Genomic DNA, 17,462 nt, shown 5'->3' on the forward strand with positions numbered 1-17,462 from the left:
CTTGGAGAGAAATGGAGAGAAATAAATAATTCATTATGGGACTATAACATATTTTTGTAGACCTTCAGGATTTATGCTTATTCAAATTACAATCTGTAGTTGATCTCTATGTTCCAGTTTAACCTCCCCCAACTCCAACCCCTATTTTTAAAACCATGAAAAAGACAAATATTTTAAAATGAGACTTAGTCTCTTAGTTATGGCTGGCAAAAACCAGCTATATATAACAGATTGACTTACAAGAGACACTTTAAGTCAATTTCTTATCAAAGAGATCTGCCTGCCAGTTTATACTTGTAAATATTTAAATGTAATCCCAAAATAGCCTATACTATTATTACATAGGGAAAAAAACCATCTTGACTTTTATACAGTGGGTACATTTATGTCAGCTAACCCTTTATTAAATTTCCTCATGTGCATTTGAATGGTCTTTTTCCTATAAAAATGAACTCACTTACTCACATGCACATGTAACAATGGTTTATTAATATTCCACAGCAATTCCCTTCACCAAAAACCCAGAACTGTCTCAATTTAGTCCAGCCACAAGGAGACCAATGCTAGTCCATAGAGCAATGACCACTTGAAAGTTCCCAAATGAGATAAACCCACCAGGCAAAATTAAATCCACAATATGAAAGGGTTCACAAGGCACAATCCAAGTCAAAGCAAGGCAGAGATCATGACCAGGAAACACGCAGCTAGGAAATGAACACATTGTTTTCAACATCATCTCCACCTGTCTGCTGTGTTAAATAGCCAGCTTCCAGTGCAGCCCATCAAGAAGGGCAATGCTTTCTCCTCTTGAGTAGTCTGGCTGACCTTCTCTGCTCCTGCCTTTTCTCTGCCCTACATGTTCTCAGATCAGGTGCAGAAGGCAGTTCCTCTTCCTCATTGATGACTGTCTGCAGCTGTGTGCTTTCCCCACCTGAAACTTCAGGGCTGTCCTGCAACAGCTGTGCTTCAGCCAAATCACTCTCAATCAGCTGCTCAGAGCCATTGACCAACTCCCCTCCTGAAGTGCCAGGGACTTGGTTCATCCCCCTCCAAGTTGACATCTGGAGAGGTATCTAGGGAAGCATCCAGGGGAGTCATCACAGGTTTTAAAAAAACTAAACCCACCCCACCACCTCTCTGCTCAGCTTTTATAGCCAGCAGCTACTGGTCTGCTAGGGAGAGGTCTTAAAAGGACAGGGCAGTAGGAGCCCAGGTGCTATCCTCTTACATAGGGATTTTAAAAAATAAAACATGTGAGAGGATAGCACCTGGGCTATTGGTGCCATGTCCCTTTAAGACCTCTCCCTGGCAGTCTAGCAGCTGTTGGCTATAAAAGCTGAGCAGAGAGGTGGTGGGATGGGTTGTGTTTAGTTTGGGAAATAAACAGCCTGAAGCAGCCTAAGGCAAATAGAGAGGGTTACTGTTCTTCAGAAGTAGATCTCACAAAGAATAATAGTGGAGGAACAGGAGTTGTAGTAGAATTGAGGCAGAGTGGTATAGTAAACTGTGAGTACTAGACTTTGAGTATTTGTGGATATGTTTCCTAGAGGCTTGTGTGGTTGCATTAGAATCTACTAACCTGGGTTTACATAAAAGAACCCACGACAATCTTTAACAATATTCATAGATGTAAGTTGGTAGAAGATAAGTAGAACATAAATAAATTTAGAATGCCAAACTATATGCTTCTAAGGTCAGCTTGTTTGACATGGAGCAAGGAAGACTGAAATATGCTTAATAAGCCAACCTTAACTAAATGTATCTGATTCTCATTTTACTTGAAACTCCTCACTCTGAAGCAGACATCATGCAGTTGTGATTGGGGATGGGGAATGAAAGAATGTGTTATTAGCAGAAATTAAGACATCCACAACATTTTTATCAGAATGAAAGCAGCATTACAATGTCACTATAGAAGCTCAACCCCTTTTGTTGGTGGATTTTGTCATTTGCATTTCCTGCCATGCCTCTGGAAAGTAACAACTGTACAGATGCTAGAGCTGGGTGAGCTTGCATGTTGAAACTTAAAACTGAAAAGGGGTTATTGTTAAACTGTTTTCACTTCAGAAAAATATCCCTTTTAAATAAAATCACAAATTTGGGAGAAGTGTTATAATGGAGACAAGGGCAGCAATAGCATCACATGTGATAGAATGACATTGTGCAAATGATCCAACTGATGAATTGTGTGTCATCCACGTATGGCACAGGTAACAAAATTGTATAGTTAATATTAACTGTGTTAACTGAAATGACATCACATCACTTCTCTCAGATGTTTATAATCGGAGGGTTTCTGGGAAGTAATACTGTAGATCTCCAGAGTTAAGAGAATTAGTCGGGTAGGAGTCAGGGTTTAGTCTGAGATCTACATTCAAAACAAACGTGCTGCCCCAAAACAAATTCCCCTGTTTTATTCTTCATAATGTCACAATGCTTTCTGTTCAGGAAAAACACTAGAATCTAAAAATTTGAGTGACAAGAGGAAATTCCCACTTGTCTTACATGACAGTAGCATTCTTCACACTTGGTTTAGAAATACAGGCACTTTCTTTCTCATCCATCATAGATATCTCACTGCCACTCACCTTGCTGTGCCAATCCTGGTATTGTAAGAAGAATATAATTATATCTACCTTGATTTCAGCTAATCTCTACATGTGGCTTATTTCCTGACAAATGATGTGCCATACGAAGCACTATGTAGTCTTCTAACAAAGAATTTATAACCCTTTAGCTCTTGATACAGCTTTTGTCTTCTTTTTTTTTATCAATTATTCATTAAAAATTTGGCTGCACAAGGAAAAGACTATCCACTTTATAGTCTATTGCGAGGCACATTTCAAACCTCTGTGCACTTCCTGCTGTTGCTGCTAAATTGAACTATAATGCCTTTTTTAAAAAAAAAATGGAGTACTTTGTCCCTTCCTATTTTCTTTCTGTAAGTATTGGTTTTCTAGTCATGCTGAAAGAAAGTAAAGAAAAAAGTCTACAGAATGTGTGAGAGCTTATTGTCCAGTTCATTCCAGCATGCACGTTGTTTTACAAGACACGATACGTAACATTTACGTCAGTTCTTTTTTTGAAATTTTGACTTTGCTACAAATTGGACCTGGATTTAATCATGCTGCAAATACATTTCTTAAAATTAGTGTGACATGTTAACCACCACTCCCTGATTGAATCCAGTGGGCCTATCTGAAGCCAAAATAATTTGGAATCCGTCCCAAATATTTGTTGTTACCATGATCTGTTGTTATTTAACTTTGAGCATTGACCAAGTGAACAGAATCTTTATGGCAGTCAATGACCAGTCCATAAAACACTTGGGTACATAAAATTGATATTGATTTGCTAGTTAGGTGAACAGATATATCAGACATGTTGCTGCGCATCTTTCATATTATGTGACAGAATCTGGCCACAATTAAAGAGAGTCATTTGAATCTGACAGAGGTTTAATAGAGCTGATCAGAGTGACCAAAATATTAGGTGTGGAATTAGCAGTTCACAGCAATCCTTGGAATAAAATGGACTGTACCGTAAGGCATGTTTGATGATTTCTTTGACACCTTCACCACAAGGGCAGAATCACTTTGTATCTCCCCTCTAGATCATCTGATGGAAGTATGCTAAACCATGCTGGGCTTAGGGCCCTCAGTTTATGAACAGTAATTTAATTATCTAGCAGAAACATGTCAAACTCGCAAGTCACGTGACATCGCGCAACATATCGGGACGGTTTTGCCATTGCCAGCAATGGGGTGGGCGCGGCTTCCGGATGACGCATCCGGCCCACAGGCCGGCAGTTTGACACTCCTGCAGGTCTGTAGGGGGTGCAAGGGCTACAGGTATTCCTTGACATATGACCAGTTGCTTAGCAACTGTTTAAAGTTCTGACAGATCTACATCCGGGGGTTCTTACAACCTGGATTCAAAGTTCAGGGCCCCACCCCCATGGTTACAAAGACCACACTTTGAATGTTCGGCCACCAGGCATGTATTTTTGACAGTTGCAGTGTATATCACTTTTGTGACCTTCTGAAAAGCAAAGTCAATAGGGAAGCCAGATTCATTTAACAAAAGTGTTACTAACTTAACAACTGCAGCAATTCACTTAAGAACTGTGGCAAGAAGAGTCTTAAAATGGGGCAAAACTCACTTAACTCTTTTGCTTAGCAATGGAAATTTTGAGCTCAATTGTGGAAATAAATCAAGGACTACCTGTAAATCATACTACTACTTATGCTAAAGGGATAGGTCAGTGGTGGCGAACCTATCCCCCCGCGACCCCCTCACCAGCAGCCCCCCTGGAGGAGAGTCGCCCCCAAGTGTGGCCCACGTGGAGCAGTGCAGCCAAGGACATGGCAGCCAGGCAGTGTAGACAAGGCTCTGCCCTCATGCCCCATCGCACACAGTTGATGCTGCAGGGCACAGGCAGAGGGCGTGGCCGCCATGGCACTGCTGGGAAATCTGCGGCAGGCCCTGGAGGTGGTGAGTGGCCCTGCAGGCAGGTGGGGTAGGGGCGGAGCGGGGGCAGGGCCAGTTTTTGGGCACTCAGTCTCTAAAAGGTTCACCATCACTGGGATAGGTAATATGACACCTGGAGATAACATTCTTGATGCCTAGCAGATTTTTCTGAGTGTTCACTTATTTTCCTTGTTAAGATTATTTTTAAAAAGGAATGAGTAGCATGTTGCTAAGCAAAGCATCATCCTTTGAGATCTGAGCACCAATATGTCCAATGATATTCTAAAAAATTAGTGATGGGATGCTGGAGTTCAGTGTTTTCTTTGAAAGTATGCACCTATTTAGAAAAAAGAATCTAACAATAGCAAAGTCAATCCTGGAACGTTTGAAGTGGTAACAGAAAATAACTAGTGACAAATAGAACTGTATTCTAGTAAATGCTGGGGCATACTCAGAATGTTTGCAAGAGCCATTTTGTGAAACCATAACAAACTCACAAAATCTGAAAGGTTTCCATTAGCCAAAAAGGCAGTCAATCCCTGCTTTGTCCTACTAAAGGCTGGACAGTGTTTAGGAAATTAAACTAGGAATAATGAAACAGGCTTACAAAGGCCCTGCTTATTTCCACAACATCTCTCCATCTCCCATTTTTCTCTTGGAACAATTAACAGTTCTTGTCCAGACTTTTTTCTAAATGATCCTCCTTAGGTTTGAGTTACAACAAAAACTTTTTAAAGAGTAGGAATGTCTGCATACACATTAATCTTTGTCCACAATTAAGTTGAAAAGAATGTGGATTGGTTAAAGTCTATACAAATTCAGGCAGAACCAATGTGTACTATTCCTTTCACTTTAAGTCAGGCATGTCAAACTCGCGACATCATGTGACGTCGCGCGACCTATCGGAGCTTTTTTGCCATTGCCGGCAATGGGGTGGGTGTGGCTCCGGTATGATGAAACCGGCCCGCGGGCCGGCAGTTTGACACCCCTGCTTTAAGTCCTACAGAAACTATAGAAACTCTAAAGAAAATTTGACATCCAAAACTGTCCTTGCTCTTATTTAATGAGCAGGATTGGTAGAAGTTCCTTTACATTGCTGTGGGGATCATATGCAAATATTAACAATTCCAGAGGAATCCTTGAGTATCTGTCAAATCAGAGATGTCCTCTGAGCTCCTTTGAGGGTGCTTTTCAGCATACTAGTGTAAATTCAAAAACTAGTGAAATACATATCTGTTTCCAGGCAGATGTAAAATCTGTGTGGAACTATTAAGCAATTAGTCCCATATGAATTGAGAGAATATTTGCCAAATTTTGGAGTTATATGCTTAGCAAATTTTTCAGGTCAGTGCTATTGGTGCTGCTATGTCTTTCGCATAATGGTTTTGAATCCAGCAGGCACTTCAATAAATAGAAGAAGAAAAAAAACAGAAAATTCATCTGTTGTTCCTTCACCCATATTCTGGGTTTTCCCCTCACATTCTGAATCAGAAATGGTCTCTCTTTCAGAATGGTTTCTTGTAAAAAGATAAATTAATTAAAGTTCGTTACCTCCTGCCCTCTTTTAATGTGAAAACTAATTTTCTCTTTCTCTTTCTCTCATTAAATTAAAATACCACCCTATTCCCACAAAACCATTTTGATTCTTTTTTTTTTTCATGATTGTATAGTCTGGTAGTTTTTCATCAGTCAGTATGTTGCATGTCGCAGGGACTACTTTCTGAGAACCAAATTAATAAGCTAGTTACTTATTCACATCTCAAAGCTTGTCCTTAATAAATTCCGTAGGTTCACAGCTGAAATTAATTATAAATCAGATCTTACATGAAAAAGAATTAGCATGCTTTAAAAGAAAGATATTCTTGTTTCCTATGATGCTTTATTAGATACTCCTAACTTCAATGACCCTACTTTTCTGTTTATATTTATTTTTTAGGTGGGGGGTTGTATCTGTACCAGACAACAATAAAAATATGTAATTTCGTGCTCTGGGAGTAAACATGTATAAAATTACAAGTACAGTTTGTTACCACGAGAACGGGAGTGAGCATATAAATACAGTAGTTTATTCTCATTTTAATGGAGGCTCCTTGATAAGATCAAGCTGTACTTCTAAGAGGAAAAAAATAACCAGGAGTGCTTGCCAAAAAGAAAAACAAGCATTTGTTTTTCTGGCTTATGCCAGATATAAAGCTTAGCCATTTTTTTTCCATATACGTGACCATATGAACCTTATAAACCTTCCTTCCTTCACACCATAAAACCATTTTGCTTTACAAATTTGCTTCTAGGCAAGATGTGTCTCCAAAGCTATAGTATCATTCGTGCTATCTGCTCAGTTTGTTTGCTTGTGAACTATTTTGCTTTTAAATGAAAGGGCTAAGCTTCTGCTTGCCAAATATGTATTATAGATACATCCAGATATAGATAATTTTAGGCAGAGGAAGGAAGGAAGGAAGGAAGGAAGGAAGGAAGGAAGGAAGGAAGGAAGGAAGGAAGGAAGGAAGGAAGGAAGGAAGGAAGACAGACCACCAGATTAAAATGTTACAGTCTGTGTGGCTTCCACTACAATAAATGTTCCAGTCAAACACACCTTTCTCTAAGAGCCTCTGTTTCATTCCATTAGTAAATCAACAGTCTGCTGGAGGAAGCTTGCCCTCATTTTACTGTCTTGGCTTCCTTTGCTCTTTTAGGATTTTTTCTAAAGAGTCTTTTTTTGTGTGCTTCTCTAAACCACAAATGGATAGGGCAGAAAGGAGGAAGAAAAACCCTTTCTTGAATGGGTTTAAACACAATTTGCTATTCATATCCTTGCCTGTTCTTAAATGTGAATGTTAGCAGAAGACTTTACAGCAAGGAAAATGTAACTCATCAATCAAAGACATCAAGACAAGCCTGACTTTTACTAAGCAAATGAACTTCTAGTTTTGAGAACATGAAATCTCTTGTGTGGACAATGTGAATTTTTTTAAAAATCTTCTTGGATTTACATGAAAATTATTTAACTATAGAAAGTAGACAAGTACAGGTTTTGTCTAATTACTAAAGAAACAGTGGTAAAAAATAATGACCACTAGAATGCCATCTGGCAAGAGCAATGTAAAATAGATTAATGTCTTCAAGCTCATGCAGGTTCTTTTAGTGTCTATAGTAATTTCCCCTGGGGTATAAACATGGTTTAATTTCACAAAAAATAATTTTCCATTTTAAATTTAACATGAATTTGGATTTAAAAGATATTTTCAAAATTTGCCTAATTTTTTTTTCAATTTCCATCATGGCAATTATAAACAAAGGGGAAAATCAGGTTATTAAACATATTGTGTAGATCGACTAAAACACTGAATGCTAACATTAAGTACATGGGGATTGCCTTGAAGACTGCTCAATGCTTTAACCGGTACAAAATGGTACAAAATGCAGTAGTGTTGGGCATGCCTCATTATGCTCACATGACACTCACATACTCTCACACACCAGTGCCCCATGAGCTGCACTAGTTGTCAGTTGGTTTTTTGATGCAATTTAATCTAGTGGTTTTCATTTATAAAGCCCTTCATAGCATTGTTCAGTTGCTAAGTCAAGTCCAACTGTTTGTGACTTCATGGACAACAGCACGCCAGGCCCCTCTGTCCTCCACTGTCTCCCTGAGTCTGCCCAAACTCTTGCCCAGTGTGTAGAGGACAGTATCTAACCATCTCATCCTCTGCCATCCCCTTCTCCCTTTGCCTTCTGTCTTTCCCAACATCAGGGTCTTTTAGAATGAGTCCTTCCTTCTCATTTGGTGGCCATAGGTCCTAATTATTTGAGGAACTGTCTGTCTCTAGTTGTTTCTGCCTATCTGATATGGTCAGGTAGAGTGGGCATGCTCCAGTCCTATCACTAAATAAGTATAATCTTATACAACCCAAGAAACATGGTTCTTGGACATGGTGCCTGCCTTCTGGAATGATATTGCCCCAGAAATCTCGAAAGTTCCCACCCTGATGACATTCAGGATGTTATTAAAGACCTGACTACTCTCTCAGGATCCAGGGCAGAGGGAAGGTTAAGCTCCTTTGGGATCAATTTTTTTTCATTATAATTGTTTGTATGTGTGTGTTTTCAAAAGCTGGCCAGAGTTGTTGGGAGTCAGACAATATATTAAACAAATAAATAAAACCCAGAAGCTTGCACAAAAAATATATATTTGTAGCATCTTTTACAATATTTCTAACTACTGTATAGCAAAAAAAATGCATTTCTCCTTATTTAATCAAAGTTCTATTAGTGGTTGCTATTTTCAACCTGTGTTCCTCCTTTTCTGATATAACGATGAATCAATAAGCACACTCAATCTTTGTAAGGGCTTTACAACAGATTAATCCCCAGTACCGAATTATTTTTCATGTAGATTGTTTTTCTATTGATACATGGAGCAGAGCAAAAGAAATACAAATAGGATGAAAACAAAAGGATGTTTAGTATTCATGTGACTCCATTCTATGCCGCTTTGTGAATATTGCTAAACCTAGTACTATTTTTCAAAATAACATTTGATTTATCTTGAACTGATATCATCAACTCGTTGCTGGTAAATAATTTTTCCACAGGAGTCTCCCAAGCTCCTGGGTTGTGATTGGATATCTGCTACTAAATAAAGAGATAAACAAAATAGATGCATTGACTGTAATACTTTGGGTCGTAGAAAAAGATGGTTCAAGTTGCAGTTTGGTTATCCTAATCTATTGACATATTTGGTAAGCCCATTTTCACACATACAAACAGAAGCCTCTGGTATTGAATTCTTGACATGGTAATGCATATGTAACCCGTGAATGTGTTTTCTAAGATTTGAGAGTTAGATGTTGCAGAGAAAGGTTCAAATCCTAGTTTCTTCATAGCCAAATTTTCCACCCACCCAAACTTTGTAGTTTTGAATGGTCATTCTACTGGTTCTTTTGATCCTGTCTCTTCATCTTACTGCATCATGGTGGCGCAGTGGTTAGAAGGCATTACTGCAGGCTATTTCTGCTGACTGCTGGCTGCCAGCAGTTTGGCAGTTCGATTCTCACTGGCTCAAGGTTGACTCAGCCTTCCCTCCTTCCGGGGTCAGTAAAATGAGGACCCAGATTGTTGGGGGGCAATATGCTGACACTGTAAAACCACTTAGAGAGGGCTGCAAACACTGTGAAGCGGGATATAAGTCTACGTGCCATTGCTAAGTGCTATTACAATTAGTCTTCCCACTTTTACTTCTCTTTATCTTCCATTTTTTTCTAGTCCGCTCTCTGCTCATATCGCATACCCAAAGCGTGTGAGTTTTCACTTGCTGATCATTGCTTCAAAGGAGCAAAAGATCTGCTATTGTTTTATATTCAGAGCACCTTGCAAGATTAGCCGGTACCAATTATTTTCTACTTCATTAATTTACTCCATTAATTTTTGCTTTTGTTGTGCATTGCCTGTTAAGATTACAAAGTGTTTCAGAAATATAATGCATATTTTAGACACATGCCTCCAGCTGACTTAATTTTCATACCTGTAATTTGGGAAATATTAATACTTCTTTTTACCTTTTATGAAGGAAAAAAAAAGATGTGAATGTCAAATATTCTCTAGAGCAAGCCCTTGAATTCCCTCTGGCTGATTCTGCCTTTTTTTTCTTCTTCCAATTTTTGGTTTTCTAAATAGTTTCTCTAAGGGAGATAAAATTGAACAAAGAGATCTTAGAAACTTATGAATAATAACAATAGTAATTATTGCTGCATTATTAAGACCACACATATTGCATAGGAATGACCTTGGGAGACAGGAGATAGGAGGAAAAATTACAGGCTAGGGAGTGGTCAGATAAGAGGCAACTGAGTCTGTAGAAGCAATGGAGACATAGGAAACAGCTCAGAAAGGACCCTCCCTAGTTTCTTGGACTGTAAAGGGGGGGGGGAGAAATGTATTTTCAGATTTGCAAATTTGTTAATGTAATCTTATTATAAACATAGAACTAGTACTCTGGGCATGCTTCTTATCTGAAATTTTTCACAAAGCTAACAATACTTTCCAAAAATTAAAAGATAATCTTACACAAACATTCTAGTTAAATCTATTAGCTGTTTCTTAGAGACAAACACTCTTCAAGGATTCCTCCCCTGTGTTATTCCAGTTTCTTGTCAACGTTGTCCTTTATTTGGAGGTCAAAGGAAGCAGAGTTGTTCCTCCAAATTTGTACTCAGTTCCTAACTTGGCTTTAAAAAAAAAAAAAACAATCCTTTTTTGTCCCCAGAGGCTGGAGAACCCCCTTTGGCAATGTGCTCAAGAAATAATTTATATTGGATATGCCTGAGATGGCAATCAGAGTTAGCCTAAGGCATTGGTGGTGAACCTATGGCATGGGTGCCAGAGGCGGTACTCGGAGTCCTCTTTGTGGGCATGTGCGCCGTCGCTGGGTTTTATAAAATCTTTTTGCTTTAGGCCTCCGCCGCCGTGTACAAAAAAAAAAAAAGGTTCAATCCATCAGTCAATTTCAACTTCTCGCAGGAAAAAAAAAGATCTTGCAAAGTTGGAATTGATTGATTGAACTTTTTAGTCCCACCCAGTCTGCTGTTACCACCGCAGCCACGCCCACCCAATGGGCCACACCCACCCAATGGGCCACACCCACCCGGCACCTGACGATGTATAAGTGGGTTTTGGGTTGCAGTTTGGGCACTCGGTCTCTAAAAGGTTCACCATCACTGGCCTAAGGCATGAGTGTCAAACTCGCTGCGCCACGTGACGTGTCACGACATATTATGACTTTTTTTGCATTGCTGGAGCCGGGGTGGGCGCGGCCTCCGTATGATACAACCGGCCCGTGGGCCGGCAGTTTGACACCCCTGGTCTAAGGGCTTTTGGCAGGCAAGCTGCAGAGAGGGTGGGGTAATTTGCCCATTCACTGCAATTAACTTATTCTAATTATACAGAAATGTGCTACAGAAAACGGAGTCAAGTTTAACAAAGGCTTATTGATTTTGGAAGGAGAACAACAGCATACAATCATATATTTATCTGAATATTGATGCATGAACTGTAGTTACTAAACCATCTAATGCGAGGGAGCAAAGAATCTATATGATCCGTTTATTAGTTTATGCAAATAGGTTCCTTGTGTAATCACAGTATCCCTACTGACTTTAAAATGTTTACAAGTACTGCTTCAAAGGACAGAGAGCAAGAAATAAGCTGACACTGTGAAAAAGGCAGATGAACTAAAAATGAGACAAGGGAGCAGGGGAACTGAATATATGAAGAAAGGAAGAAAACATAATTTAAACAAAATAATTGGAAATATCCTCTATAAAGGTGAATGTTCAATTTTTTTTTATTTACAATCCAGGCTGGTACATAATGTTTAGATGGATGTATTGCTTTAATTCCCCAAAACAGAAATTTATTTATTGAATTATTCAAATTCCTCTCCCACTCCAGTTAGAGCATCAAGATCACACCCACGTTTTTGTATAGAATCTTATCTCCTAATACACCCAATATATGTATATTTTCCAATAAAATCAAATCAGCCCGACATATAGGAGATAAAAAATTACCAATGTTTTTAACAAAATCAACACAAAGGAGAAAACTATAAAACTACTCCAGATTAGTAGTCTCGTAAAAAGAAAATAGTTTTTAATGTAAAAAAAACTTCAGTAGATCAAGGTCAAACTGTGGAGTTCTGGTGCTCTCTGAGCTTGGTTATTTGTTTGCATTATACCTAGTTACATGTTACTAATTAGGTAATGTCATAAGTGCAAGTGAGTGTGGGATTTCTGCCTGGCTATATACTATAGCTCATACCCTGAAGTTTTGGGGGACGGTGCGTACCCTGCAGTGTTGATGTGAGATGGGTTCCTCTTTGGTGGTTCTTGATTAGAACATTGTTTTCTGTCTGAGCATTTGTCTAATATTGATCCATGCTTATCTGAATTGATTCCTGAAGGGAATTTGGTCTAGTCTTTTTGTTTCCTTCTTAGATGTTCCTTTTGAGTCATGTGTAAATGTAGTTTATCTCTATGTTTCAATTGATGGCTGATTTGTCTGAATGCCAAACTTCCAGGAATTCGCTAGCATTTTTGGATATGGTTTGGTCTAAAGTGCCAATATGGTTCTTAGTACTTAAGGCAGGGATATCAAACTGCCAGCCCATGGGCCGGATGCGTCATGGCAAAACCGCGCCTACCCCATTGCTGGCAATGGGAAAAAAGTCACAATATGTTGCATGACATTGCGAGTTTTACAACCCTGACTTAAGGCATTAGCCTAGGAGTTTTCTCTGACTGCTAGCTGATGTTTGTGGGGTACTCTCTACTAGTCTTCTATCTATCTTTCTGTTACAGTTTATTCATTATATGTTGTAGTTGACTCTTGTTTTTACTTCTAGCGCTAATGGGTTCTTAGTTTGCTTAGAATCTTTTGGAGAGCTTCATTGGTTTGTGTGCTTCAGAGATACAGTACTGTGTGGTTGTAATAGTCTTTTGGTTGTTTCTAGATTTTTTTTATGTATAGTGTGTTAATCTTTCCATAGGTTGTTCCGATTGTACTGTTGCTGTTTTGGTGGTCACGCACTATTTGATAAACTCTTATTGGTATTCATTTTGTTAGAAGATGTTGCCATGGGTGGTCTTTTTCCTCTTTCTGGTGTTCCAGGTTACTGCAGTGTAGTTGTGCTGTCTGAATAATGTTCTTACACAGATCCTCTTGTGGGTGGTTGGGTTGTTACTTGGTTAGTGGGGCTGTTAGTGTGAGCTGATTTCTGATAAGGTTGGCTTTCTAATTTGCTGCCATTTCCTCTACTAAGGTTATCAAGGATGGATAGTATGTTCTTGCTTTCACTACCATATGTAAATAATATAAAATAGAATGATGTGACAGTGATGGGAGAACAACACCAAGGAAAGAAGCCTTTGAAGAAGAATCATTCGTACAGATTCAGTTAGACCATGCTTCTCTATCAATCAGAGATAGCTTAAGATGTTACTGCCATGATGGATGCTAGGAAGGTCATAGATTCAGTCTCCATTAATTTACGAACCATTTGTCATTAGAATGTAACAGTTAAATAAAAAAAAAATCAAAATATCTATTAAGTAGAGTTTCTAATCTAGGCTGTAAAAATCTGGATAACCAATAGATGGCACCATATGTAACTGTATATATCCTTTTGCTGCCATCTAGTGGTAACTTGAACTTTTGTGACCTACATCTGGTAGTCCTAAATTAGAAATATTGTCTAGTGACACCTGCTGAGATGTTTGCCATTGACACTGAACCATAATTTAACGCATGATGAGAGCAAAAGTGCAGCTGCATTTGAAATACAGATTATAATAGTGTGAAAAATACAGCTCATTTCAGACTTTGCCTAAATCCTTTGTATTCATTCTTGGATCAAACTATGGCTGACTGCAGCTACTAATTAATCTTGCATTTCAGGTATTGCTGTTCCCAGAAATAAAATTATTCTGAGATGGAAAAGCTTGCTGGCTGTAGACGCTGGTTATCCGGCCTCTTTATGAAGTGCAGTGCCTGGCAAGGTCATGAAACATGAGTAATTTTCTTTGCTGGATGATTCAATTCAGAAGCAGAAATTATGAGCCCCATGCTCTTAAGCACAGGCTTATACTTCTGAGCATCTGCCTAGCTTAGTTTTCCCCATCTTTGAATAGATTGTAGTTTTCCCTTTTTCAATGTTAACAGATTTTGATTGCTTTTCTGCCACTTTCATAAAGCACCTTTCAAAAATATAAATAGTCTTTAAAACCAGATGAAGGAAAGCTTCACCTTAACTACAAAATTAGTACAGTATGCAAACACCACATATGTTATTTTATTATCAAAAATATAATTATTCAGAGAAAATGTTGACAGGTTGTTGGTCTATTAAATGCAATTCTTTTATCTCAATGTTTCCCTTTTAGTATCTTTGAAAATAAGAATTCTGAAGGCTAAGGTCTAGTCATCCATACATTTTGCTCATTTAGGAGTTGTAATTTGGGGGGTGGACCTGTCAAACATCACACTAACCATAAACAATGAATAGCTGTTTCCAATAAAGGAGATAATATTTGTAGCTCAGGGCTGAACCTCTGTTTGTGATCTATATTGCCACTTTATACTTTGAATGGCGACATTCTCTCATCACACAATTTTTGCTAAAAACACACTTCTAATTGCATGTCTTATGTCTGCCCGCAAACTTCATCTTGGAAATCTGATCATTTACTAGAAGGGAAAGATTATAGCACATAGCACTTACAGTTATATGTCCCACTTCACAGTGCTTTTACAGCCCTCTCTAAGTGGCTTACAGAATCAGCACATTGCCCCCAACAATCTGGGTTCTAATTTTACTGACCTCGGAAGGATGGAAGGCTGAGTCAACCTTGAGCCAGTGCGAATCGAACTGCTGGCAGTTGGCAGAGTTAGCCTGGAATACTGCATTCTAACTACTGCGCCACCACGGCTCTTATATGTCTATCTGGATGGATGGACTGCTTTGCACATTCCAATTATTTTGTTCCTCTGTACATACCACTGGCAGGGTTAGAGTGGACAGTTTAAAAAGTTGGACCTCTGATGGCTAACTGTCTATGGAATAGAGTTGGAGAAGTGTCTTTAATTAGTCAGAAGAAGTCAGAGAATCATCATCATATCTTGAATCAAAAATCAATTCTTTTTCACACAAGACACAAAATTTCCTTTTATATTTTTAACAGAGGCTTATTAGAAGGCATAAGAACATACCAAATTATAATGTTTTTTATCCAATATTTTTAAGTATGCTCTTCTTTCATCCAGCTATTCAGCATGCATATATATTCACATGGATGGAATTTAAAATTATCCAAAGGCTTCACAATCTTTGCAGGTTTATACTAATATTTTTATTGAAATTCCCAGCCTCAGAAATTAAAGCTTTGTAAGCCAGATGCTCTCATCTTTTATTCTTTCTTGCTGATAATCAGCATTCGTCTGTCACTACTATATCATCCCTTTTCAAAAAGGATATGCTTACACATCCAATACTCAACCCTTCATTTCTCATGTTGAAGAATGAATATGTGCCAGTGCTGCGCCAGAAACCTGTAGGTAGCAGTGAATATTGTCAGGCGACAATGTGTGCCCAAAAATCTTTTCAATGACATAACTCATTTTTATTAGTCATTGCATAGCAATAATGTTCTCTGATGATAGAGACAATCAACAAATAGAATTGAATTTTTGAAAAAAAAAAAAACCAAACCGGAATGGACAAATAAACAACTAAAAAGCATGTCAACAACAAATCAATTGGGCTACAATAGCAATAACAAATAATAGAAACACTAGCACAGTAATAAAAACTAATGACTTTTTCATCCAATTCATCTCTTTATAAGCTGCCATAAAGCAGTGGTTTATCAAGTGGGTATTGCACAAAATGTTGACAAAGTGAAGAAGCAGAATTCAGTAAAAATAGGTTGTAGCCACAATAAAGTGAAGAACACCATAAAACAAAAAGACCATTGTAGACAGTAGAACGAGCATTAGCTATAGTACTTTATTCTACCTTTCAGAAGGCAACTCACAGTGTGTTTATAATGAAGGAAGTTCCACTGGAATAGGGGTTAAGGTGAATGTAAAGGCTTTCCCTGTACTCTCATGTCCTACTCTACAGGGTGGTGCTCATCTCCATTTCCAAGCTGAGGGAGCTAGTATTGTCTGAAGATGCTTCTGGGGTCATGTGGCCAGCATGACTCTACGTCAAGGCATACGGAACACAGTTAACTTCCCACCAAAGTATTTATCTACAACCATTTGCATGCCCTTGAATTGCTATGGCCTTACATCCATGTCTTTCTGCATTAGATAAGTCAGTGATGGTGAACCTTTTAGAGACCGAGTGCCCACACTGCAACTCAAAACCCACTTATTTATCGCCGGGTGCCAGGTGGGCGTGGCCCACTGGGTGGGTGTGGCTGTGGTGGTCATGGCAGACTGGGTGGGTGTGGTCACCTCGATGTTGCTCGTGGGGAGGGATGCCTGTGTGGGCCGGGCAGGGTTGGGGGAGATCCAGGGGGTCTCTGGCAGGTGGGGCGGTGGGCAGGAGGCTCATCCTGCAGGGTGAGGCGAGGCAAGGCAAGGCAGGGCAGGGGTGCTATTGTCGCAGGGCAAGGCGAAGCAGGGGCTGGGGCGGTTACCTGATACCATTGGCCCCCTGCACGCAGAGGCCAGTGAGCGCATGGGTGCTGGGATGCATCCAGCCACGTGGGACCTTGGTGACTTAGTGGGCAGCTGGTTGAAGAGGGATGGTTGCCATCTCCGGGGCATGGCGCGCATGCCCACAGAGAGAGCTCTGAGTGCCACCTCTGGCACGCATGCCATAGGTTCGCCACCACTGAGATACGTATATCAGTGGTGTAGCCCTGAAGTGAGATTTTTCAGTTTACCACATAGCCTTTGCTGTGCAGGCTTAGCTGAAACATAATCCCAATTAAATTAAATTGAGGTTGGCAACTGGGCTCCCAACTTCTTATTTCTCCCTAATATTCTTTGCTCTGGTGAAAATCAGGGCTATGATTTCTTTCTAAGTTGGCAGGCTATACAAAAAAACAATAGCGTAAACCATGGAATAGGTTTGACTTCATCAACAAGCAAGGAAAAACTACCCCCTCCCCCAAGTTCCTTTTTTTTAAGAATGAGAAGGAAGAAAATCCTGGGTGCATTTAGCATCTTTATCTGCCTACTCTGGCCTATCACCAAGGGTTGCCTACCCCACACAAAACATAGAAGAAGACCTACTGCTAAGCATTGTATGACTTCTTATATTTTTTGATGGCTCCTCTATACCTCTTTCCATTTTTCCCTGTCGTTTGAGCCATTTTGACCAGGTCAACCAGTAGAAACATGAAAGACTTTGCAGATGAGATTTCCAGAAAGGATGTTCTGGGAATAATATGAGGGAGATACATATGAATCATATGATTGATTTCTGT

The sequence above is a fragment of the Protobothrops mucrosquamatus genome, unplaced genomic scaffold (genome assembly GCF_001527695.2).
Source record: "Protobothrops mucrosquamatus isolate PMUCROS unplaced genomic scaffold, P.Mucros_1.0 scaffold446, whole genome shotgun sequence".
Lineage (NCBI taxonomy): Eukaryota > Metazoa > Chordata > Lepidosauria > Squamata > Viperidae > Protobothrops > Protobothrops mucrosquamatus.